The 9,496-nt window shown below is 32.6% G+C and overlaps 1 long non-coding RNA gene and 1 other non-coding gene across 5 annotated transcripts in view; one reads left to right on the top strand and one right to left on the bottom strand.

Annotated features, from left to right (window-relative positions):
• Nucleotides 1-956: 956 nt before the first annotated feature.
• The window catches only part of LOC114943679 (uncharacterized), a 63,211-nt gene continuing 54,671 nt past the window's right edge, over nucleotides 957-9,496 (top strand). For all 4 annotated transcript variants that reach the window (XR_014925902.1, XR_014925898.1, XR_014925901.1 and 1 more), the window contains exons 1-2: nucleotides 957-1,171; nucleotides 4,828-4,987. This is a non-coding gene — a long non-coding RNA (uncharacterized LOC114943679). The remainder of the gene's footprint in view (nucleotides 1,172-4,827; nucleotides 4,988-9,496) is intronic.
• TRNAS-AGA (transfer RNA serine (anticodon AGA)) lies at nucleotides 4,870-4,951 on the bottom strand. Its single transcript has one exon. It is a non-coding gene; the product is annotated as a tRNA-Ser (tRNA).

Below are 9,496 nucleotides of genomic sequence, written 5' to 3'. Positions count from 1 at the left end.
GTGCAGTATGTAAGTTTCGACGATGATAGCAATATACGACACGTGATACGCGCTATCGGGCTATTTAGATGACACCGCGATCTCGCGATACGACTATTATAGCGAGCGTGATGAACATGAGTCACGTTTAATTAAAAACCCACTTCCACTGTGACCATAGAGCCAACAATCCTTCTCTCTAAATTTCTGGGAGCGCGAAAACTGAACAATCTCATTCCAAAAGAGTAGAATTTTACTCCAAAAGAGTGGAATCTCACTCTTTCGAAGTAAAATTCCATTCTTTTGGAATGAGATTGTTCGGTTTTCACTCCAAGAAATTTAGAAAGTTGCTATTTATTTTAAGGGAAATGTCAACAAAAAGAAATCGAAGATACGTCATTCTGTTAATAGCCTGATAATATTCAAATGGTTCGAATCAATTAATGCGTATATAATGAGTCGCTTTAAAAAACTGTATAATTATTATTTCAATAATTAAAATAACTTTTGAGAATTTACTTGCGATATCATATTTTTCTGAGACAGTTTCTGTTAACTTATTGTTAGATTTGTATATTTGATTTTTTATTTCTTTCTCTTTCTCTTCCTTTTTTTCAATTCATCTCTGTAATATTTAAATTAGATATTTATTGCACAATTGTACTCTATCGATTGTTTACGTCGGTGCGTAAATCGATCATTAATTATAAGTAGTGAAAATAAAATAATCGCAAGATTGTAGCAACGTTTCGAAAAAAAAAAAAACAAAAAGACAAAAAGGCCAAATGTTTATCATATGATATCGCAGACTGGCGCCGTGCCAGTTGCCCGGTATATTTCTACTGTCTTATTGATGTCAAATCTTAAGCGAAATGCAAATTGCAAATTGTTTTGCAAGATTTTATTGGCGCGAATGAAGCGCAACGTCGATCCGACGTGCTCTTATTTGTTATGCTTGCGTCACAAGTCGTACTATATATATTCTTCATGAGATAATATTCTTGAAGCGGGACTTGCCTCTTTTAGTTAACCACTGAGCTTACAGCCGATGATCTACTCTGTGTGTCCGTTGAAAAAACTCTTATCAAAGTATTATCATCATCGAAGTAAAGAACTTCCATTGCGTGACACGCACAAGTTTATATATATTAGATATCTAACAAGCTATATCTAGTTTTCTACAGAAAAGAAGGTAAAAACCTTCCGATACTTTCATCAAATTTAGATCAATTTTTTTCTCCACAAAAATTTGTTTAAGAAATTAGATTTTTTATTAGGAAATATTTTTAAAAGTAAGTTTTTTTTTTTGAATTTATGCTTTTCTCGAAGCCACTAATGTATTATTTTAAGCTACTTATCGACTTTGTGGAATATAATAAATAATGTGACATAAGATAAACGATAAGATTATATATCTATTGTAAGTAGGGTATCTAAGAACTTAGATATATATATATCTTTCGAAAATGTTTAGTAAATATTTCTTTATATGATGGTGTGCATTATTATTTCTGAAATACTTTTCTAAGATTTTTTAAATACAGATAATGCATATAAGTGAAGCAATTTGAAACATTAATCATTCTTTTTTAGATTTTTTTTTTAATACTTCATAAAAAATACTTGGAAAATTAATTATGAAAATTATAATCTCTTTCTGTCAACTGACAGAAGAAAATAATAAATTTATTTATAATTCTATTACCAGTAATAAAACTTGTTTTCAGTTCAATGAGTTTATAAATAAGCAGAGTTTACAGAATATGAGCAATTGAATTCGAGGACGATTCATCGGTAACAATTGCATTTACTTAAGTGTACAGTTTAGTGCGGCATTATACCTCCGAAAAGGTCATAGGCCATTTCTTTGAAAATAAAGACATACTATAAATAAATCCTGCAAAAAATATACCATACCGTATAATTTATACTACAAAAGTTAGCTGTTAAAGACTGTTTATATAGATGTGTCAAGAAGAAAAACCGTAATTCATACAACCCAAGTCATTAAAGTCAAGAGTTTTTGAATGATTTCTTTTGAATTTTAGAGCAAAAAATTAAAGAATTTTCGTGATGCATTTCAAACATGACATGTGCCCTAAATGTAGGTGTCTCCAATTTTCCGCTTTAAAAGGGCTATTTAAAAGAACGGATTTATAAATGTTTAACATATGTCCATTTAAGTAAAAAAAATGATTTCGAAAAGGATCCGACTATTGAAATGTCAAAAGTTATTATATAGAAAATGCACTTGAAAGAATCTAACTTTGTTAAACTGAAAATGATTGTCACCTGGCATAATATTTCACATTAAAAATACAATTTTATTTTATAAATTTTATTCTATAAGAACAAATAAAAATATTAAAAAACAAAAAAATGATTAATGTTTCAAACTCCTTCGCGACTTACTAGCATATTTATTTGCTGAAAGCGTATAAAATTAATGTGCTATTCTATTTATACAGCTAATTTTTAGCTGCATCAACATTATTATTAACGAGCAATGATTCGTAGACATTTAATGCGAAACGTTGGACGTTTCGAGTTCTCTCGGTTGGAGATTAATTCCCCTACAAATGCGACGAGTGATATCGCGTAACCCACGAGAATAACGAGGTAAGCGACGTACATAGAATGATCGCTAAGAATTCTTTCGTTGTTGTTTCTCGTCGCACTATTCCAGAAATCCTCGAAATGCTTCTTCACGAAACCGTTTTCCACTAGCATCAGTAGCGCAAAATTAATTTCATTCTTGAAGGCCGACTTCAACGGGATCTCATGCACGCGATAGTACGACACAATGCACAGATCGGAGACTTTGAAGAGGTGGTTTTTCCTATGGTCCACAATCGATTTCGCTATCTGTTTACCGTCCATTTCCGTCGTGAAATACGCCGTGGACACGTTGAAGGAGATCCTATCCTTCTCCTCGACGGACGTGAATCTTCTCATTAATTCCGAAGGTATATTCTCGCTCGCCGCGAGTTCGTCGTACATCTTCTTCGGGACCACCACCCCAAGACCGGTGGCGAACAAATCCTCGAAATTGGACACGCGAATCTCGGCTGAGAATTCTATCACGAATTTAAACAGCTCCGCTTGAAACATGGTCGCATATTCCGCCGCTGTCATCACCGTGATCGCGAACAACATCTTCTCCAGAAAGGTACGGGGACCATAAAAAGCCGAAAATCCGAGGATTAGGCTAATAGTATTCAAGGGATCACGAGCTTTTTTGCTGACTCTTAGAACCATTGAGACACACCACATGACTCCTGCTAGGAAGATCCCTATTAGTATCGTGAGGATAATCGGCCAAAAAGTCAAAAAGAGTTTCTGTCGGCAGAATCGGGATTAAGAGGCAATATTTTTCGCCACCCACAGCGACGCTGTGATCGTCATCCGTGTGCAGTTTTTCCGTGTACACGAGTCCTTTAGCTTTGTATATCATGTTGCTTTCGTTCTGAAAATTCGTGTGTACCACTGAACCATTTAAAGTAACAGACAATGCGTCTGAAAACGCTTTAGCCAGACCGCCGACCGTATTGTTACCTGGCTCTAAGCTACCGTAAGGAGTCCATATCTCCTCGAATTTTACTTTGAACGTATTCCCGTAGATATTCCGGGTCTTCGAATACCAATTGATCCCGTCCTCGTACGTGGTCAGTCTCGCATAATTTTTCCCGAATCCATTGTAACGATGCGCAGCCACGAAGACCGGCTTCGAGTTCATTGAGCGAGAGGACACTTCCAAGATGATCACGTCGAGGAACTTCAATTCCCACAAGTACTCGAGTTGTGCTTGCGCGTTCGACATGTTCTCGTTCGAATTTATTACAAGCAAGAGTTTCGGCATGTACCTCGAATAGGATATCGAATAGACATCCTGCATCGTGGCGTCCAATTTTCCATAAGTGACGTCGTCGTTCCATGGATAAATATAAATCAATAGAGTGCGGGAAGAAGCCAGGTCCCACGGTTGAATTTTAGATCCGAAATCGAAAATTTGCGACGGCCAGATGGGGACGACACTCTGGACGACGAGATCGAGCATACGTTGCGAATAAGTATCGCCCTTCTGAAATTTGATGATTACGTCACTCTGATGATTCCCGATCGACTTTAAAAACTTTTCGATCGACTGATCCTCTACATAATTTTCTTGATAAAAGTTGAAGCCAACGACATTATTTGCGGCGAAAAAATATAAAATAGCTCTCGCAAGCTTCATGTTTCGATTAGATATATGAAGTTGGAACGAAAGATAGAACGGGCTATCACTTCAAAGTACACGTGTACTCTGAGATATTATTATGCAATCTACATCATTCAATTGACTCTGCTGTAATAGAAATATAGTTGCGTAATAGCTTTCTGTAACGTTTTAATATAGAATACTATGGCGAATAATATATCCCGATTTTATCTATAATTGCAAACAAATTGGGGCAAAATTTATACGAAATCGTTCCATTACCCCTCGATTTATAGAGATTTACATGTATATTTTACTCTCCTTTATAATTCATTCATTATCATTTTCTGCTCGTTTAATGATTGATCAACCGTATCGTTGCAAATCCCGCATTTCCATCGATTAATCGATTTGAACATAGAATTTCGATATAAAAAAACATAGATAAAACACGACAATATGATAAACAAGGCATATTGACGCAACGACTAATCTTTCGTAACGCAAACATTTTTTTAATGTCATGCATTGACACCAGATATCATTATTACGAAATAAATTGTATCGTCGCATTACACACATATGTTATTGTAATGCAAAAATAAAGTATATCAATCGTGATTATTTACAGTATTGACAATTGCTTATAGATATCGGCAAAAGCATAAAAAATAAAGAGGCAAACGCACCTTCGCAGTCGGTAGGACTCGAACCTACGCTCCCAGAGGGAATCTGATTTCTAGTCAGACGCCTTAACCACTCGGCCACGACTGCTAGATGATCGATTCCCGCCATTTTCGTCATTTCATGGTAAGCCATAAACATATTTTTTAATAAGCTATATAATTTATGCATTTTTTTATTTTTATAAATAATATGCTCATTTCCTGACTCGTATCTTGTCTTGTTTTATACACATTATTTTTACGAACTCAACTTATATTTCGTTCACGATATTTAAAAAAAAAAATCAATAAAACTTATATCTTGAAATAACAAATTAAATGAATTTCGAGAAATACATGCATACATGACTTGTTTTAATTATATAATTTTTAAGAGCAAAACTTATATTTGGTTCACAATATTAAAAAATATATGAATAAGTAAAACTTATTATAATAATTTTATCTTGAAATAAAAAATTTCAGTAAAACTTATACATTATTTATTATATAACATTAAGAAATTTTATTTAAATTATTAAATCATTAATATATTAAATTTAAATGATTATATAAAGAAGAAAATAATTCTTAATTATTTTATTCTCAATAATTATGCTTGCGATAGATTCAAAAGCCGATATTTTCCATTGTATTTTCTAAATAATGTTGAGAGTCAGAAGAAGAGGAGGAATAAATGCAATAATCAATTTTAAAGTGTTCTATTAAAAGTCACGCACAGAACACGTTTGATTACATTAACGATCGACGGATTCATAAATAGATCCACTCCACAACATTCACGATTATCATGCCGTATAATAGCCATAATAGTAAGTATCTTAGCGGGAATATAATGACAGATTTATATATATTTATATATATATATATATATTTATATATATACTCTTATGCGCGTGTTCCATAAAGGAATAAGCGAGAATAGCCCCGTTTTTTTTCCAATTATATAGAGAGCACGACGAAGGAGGCTACCTCTCTTTACGCAATTAATCTATAACAATATATCCACGACGATGTGAAATTGTACATTTGGATATATATTTATAGTATATATTACACACACACACACACACACACACGCGTATATATGTATAATGTGCCCTTATGTGATATAATATATACGTATCTATAGATATATATTTATATCATATATGTATACTTATAAAATATTGTTCTCGTCATTTAACACTTAGAAGATGAAAAATGCTACACTCTACTCAATGACCTGAAGAAACCTGATATATTATACGATAGTCATGACGAATTATATATATGTATATATGTCAGATAACAGTGTCGTTGATCGAGAGCAAGATAGGCCTAACAACTTATACGTGCGAGATGTAACATGAAAAGCGTACATCATCATTTAACGATCTTAAATTAATGCCAATAGCGGATTATAACAAATCCGAAACTTGCCGAGATAAATAGACAAATTATTCCTTTTCCTTCTCGCCATCGTATATTTATTATTATTATCGGGGAATGAAGAAGGGAGAAATGTTAGACCTATCCCACATCGCACATATAATCGGAACAAGTTGAAAATTCTATAAACTATCGGTGTCTAAATGTAATAAAGTTAGAAGCCTTGATGTATATATATGCACAAAATTAATATTCTTGAAAATATTGTTTCGTCAACATTTTTCCTGCGAACGAATAAGATATTTCAGATTGAAAACCTCGAGGAAGTTTTCTTCGAGATACAAAAATAATCGCAAAATTTCCTTCCATTTGTCAATCAACGACGTGATCAATTTTTACACAATCAACGCGTATATGTGTATATTTATATTATAGATCAGCGCAGCGATGCGGAGAGCAAAGAAATCGCTTTTCTCTCAAAATTTTCAGACTCGATCGATCTTTAGATGAATTCTAGTTGTCTCGTGTTAGTAATTTGGCTAATCGATATATTTCTTCGGCTGATGCTTTAATAAATAATACACGTATATCATTTGACGTAAAATCGTTTGTGCTCCGCAAAACTGCTCTGTTCTTTTGATATATCTGAGAAATCGCGTACCTCAATAAGTAATCGATCGATACTACGATGTCGCAGGATCGTACCACGACAAGGACTCGACTTTTCAAACAGGGGGGAATTTCGTTAAATCTCTGAAAACTCGTCATTCTCGAAAAATATACTTGGCGCAATCGAATTTCGCGATTTCGCTCAATCTTCGTTATTTTCTATACCGCTTACAATTAGAGAGAAATGTCGTGTCCCTCGTAATTGCGATCGAGCGGCAATACGGCCTGTGTCTGTTTCTATTTACAATATAGAAATATCTCTGAACGATAAATGTCTCTGGGTTACGTAATAAAGACGCAGATTAAAATAGTAGGGCCAATTTGAAAATCAACTGTGTGTTTGGGGAATCAAAATCATTGTTTCAAGCGATGAATGTGAATTAAGCCTGTTTACAACTTTTCATTATCGCATACATATGTGTATTTTAACGTTAAAAATTAATTTTAGATTCTTTCGAGAAAGAAGATTGCGCGCAATTTAAGCAAATAAATTATTAATAATAAAAGTAGAAATTATTACAATTAATTATTTCAAAATTATGGAAAATAATATTATATCATATTTTATATGTCACTATTGGAACGTGTCGTGAATATTTTTAAAATAGTGTAGAAATATAAAAGGATACGTATATCAATTTACTAAACAGGTGTTATTCACGCACACTGCAACATCTTAGCGCACTTGCATGTCCTTAATTATCATTTATATCATTAGAAATGTCCACATATCTAGTTTCGCTTCTAATGCTACTAAAAAAAAAAAGGATACGCTTTTCGTTCATTTGCAATCCATACGCTAATATCAGATATAGAATATCGATCATTCTTATTTCATGTCAAATATTCTCTTTTTAATATCACACATATCATTTCGCATTTTTCTTGTCATATGATCTAAGCTACATAAAAGTACGTCAATATATTGATTCCAAAGATATACGTTATTTATCGGCACGTCTATCAAATTGATGAAGAAAAATTGAGCAAGTAATTGGAAAAATGATGACAGAACTGATAAGAAAAATATTCGAGAAAAAATATAGTTGCCAAAAGCCGCTGCAATTTAAGTACTATTGCATATATTTCTATCGGTGCATGCAATAGAAAAATTATCATGCATTTGTGTTGCAAGTTACTTTTCTTATTACAAATCGTCATCAGAGACTTCTCAAGAGTATATTTTTTTATAATAACATCCGCGACGTATCTAAATATACAATAAAAATAAAGTGACAAAATTAAAATATCACATATGATAAAATGTTACGTTTCGATATTAAATTATTATCGAAACTCTTTATTCGAGAAACTCGCGTTTTCATTTATGATCCTCCTTCTATTTCCTAAATAATTAGTTTCGATATTTTCAATTTAACATAATAATATTGATTTAAATTTCTACTCTTTTTATTCAAAAAGTCATCTAAATGATTAATTCACAATAATCGTATAGAATCATTATAGCGATTATTTTTCCTTCTCTCAGTAGAAACGTGTTTTACACCAAAGTTTACCCCATTTATGTTAGCGCAATTTTTTTCATGTACAAGCATGTACACAAATAAATATTTTATAAGCACGTGTTGTAAATTGAAGTAAAATTGCTTCAATGTCAATGGACATCACAGACAAAAAAATTTTATATACGAGAAATACAATCTCTCTTTTTCTTTTTATCTATATTGTATTACGTACATTTAATTCCAAAAGAGAAATTGTTACTATTTTTCTCTAGCTATTTCTCCTTTTATTATATATGGGACTTATCGAAATAAAATACACCGGTGCAATATCGTCTTAGCTTGCGATACGTAAACAATAGATTCTAGCAGCCTATATATAATCGCATCTATAAATATATCTAGTATATATATAATCATCGCGCTGAAGAACGACATTTCCCTCATTCTACATGTCCTCTCTCCACGAGATAATGTGGACTATTATTTCTACTGCTAAGAATTATCTAATCATAAATAGGCTAATGACACTAGTCTACGACTACGATATCATTATTGATTATATGTGCAACACGCAAATGTCATATCTAATACAGATGCAAATACTACAATGACGCGTTTCCTCTCTTTTTTCGTGGATCATTTACTGGAGATTTATTCATTGTTCAATACGTAAGAAATCTATGAGAGAACAAAACGTATGTTTTTTTTTTGTATCCAAGTAAAATCCCCGCTTATTGATCACGACGCGAAGTATTTGTACAACATTGTCGACTGTCTGCGTAACGAATTAAAATCACGGCAATTAAGATGTGACGTGTTTGTAAAAATAATATCGGTGGTATCCAATAAACTATCATCATCGATAGCTAAAATTGATGAATTTATTTTTCGCTAATCCGATATTGAAGCTTAATTGCCGTTTTGCGTCACAAAATTGGCGTCATCAATCTTCTTCTATATATTTGTTTTATCTTTCGATTAATCGAATCGATAACAGCTTAATAACAATGAATGAAACCGATAGCGTTTGAAAACATGTTTTTGTTTTCATTTATAAAATATTCGATCAATCGATTAAAAAACATTTTCAGAAATCACACAAATCGTTAGCACAAATCGTTCAAGTT

The sequence above is a fragment of the Nylanderia fulva genome, unplaced genomic scaffold, assembly GCF_048542155.1.
Source record: "Nylanderia fulva isolate GAGA-0341 unplaced genomic scaffold, ASM4854215v1 Scaffold11, whole genome shotgun sequence".
Lineage (NCBI taxonomy): Eukaryota > Metazoa > Arthropoda > Insecta > Hymenoptera > Formicidae > Nylanderia > Nylanderia fulva.
This window is presented reverse-complemented; position numbering and strand designations above follow the sequence as displayed.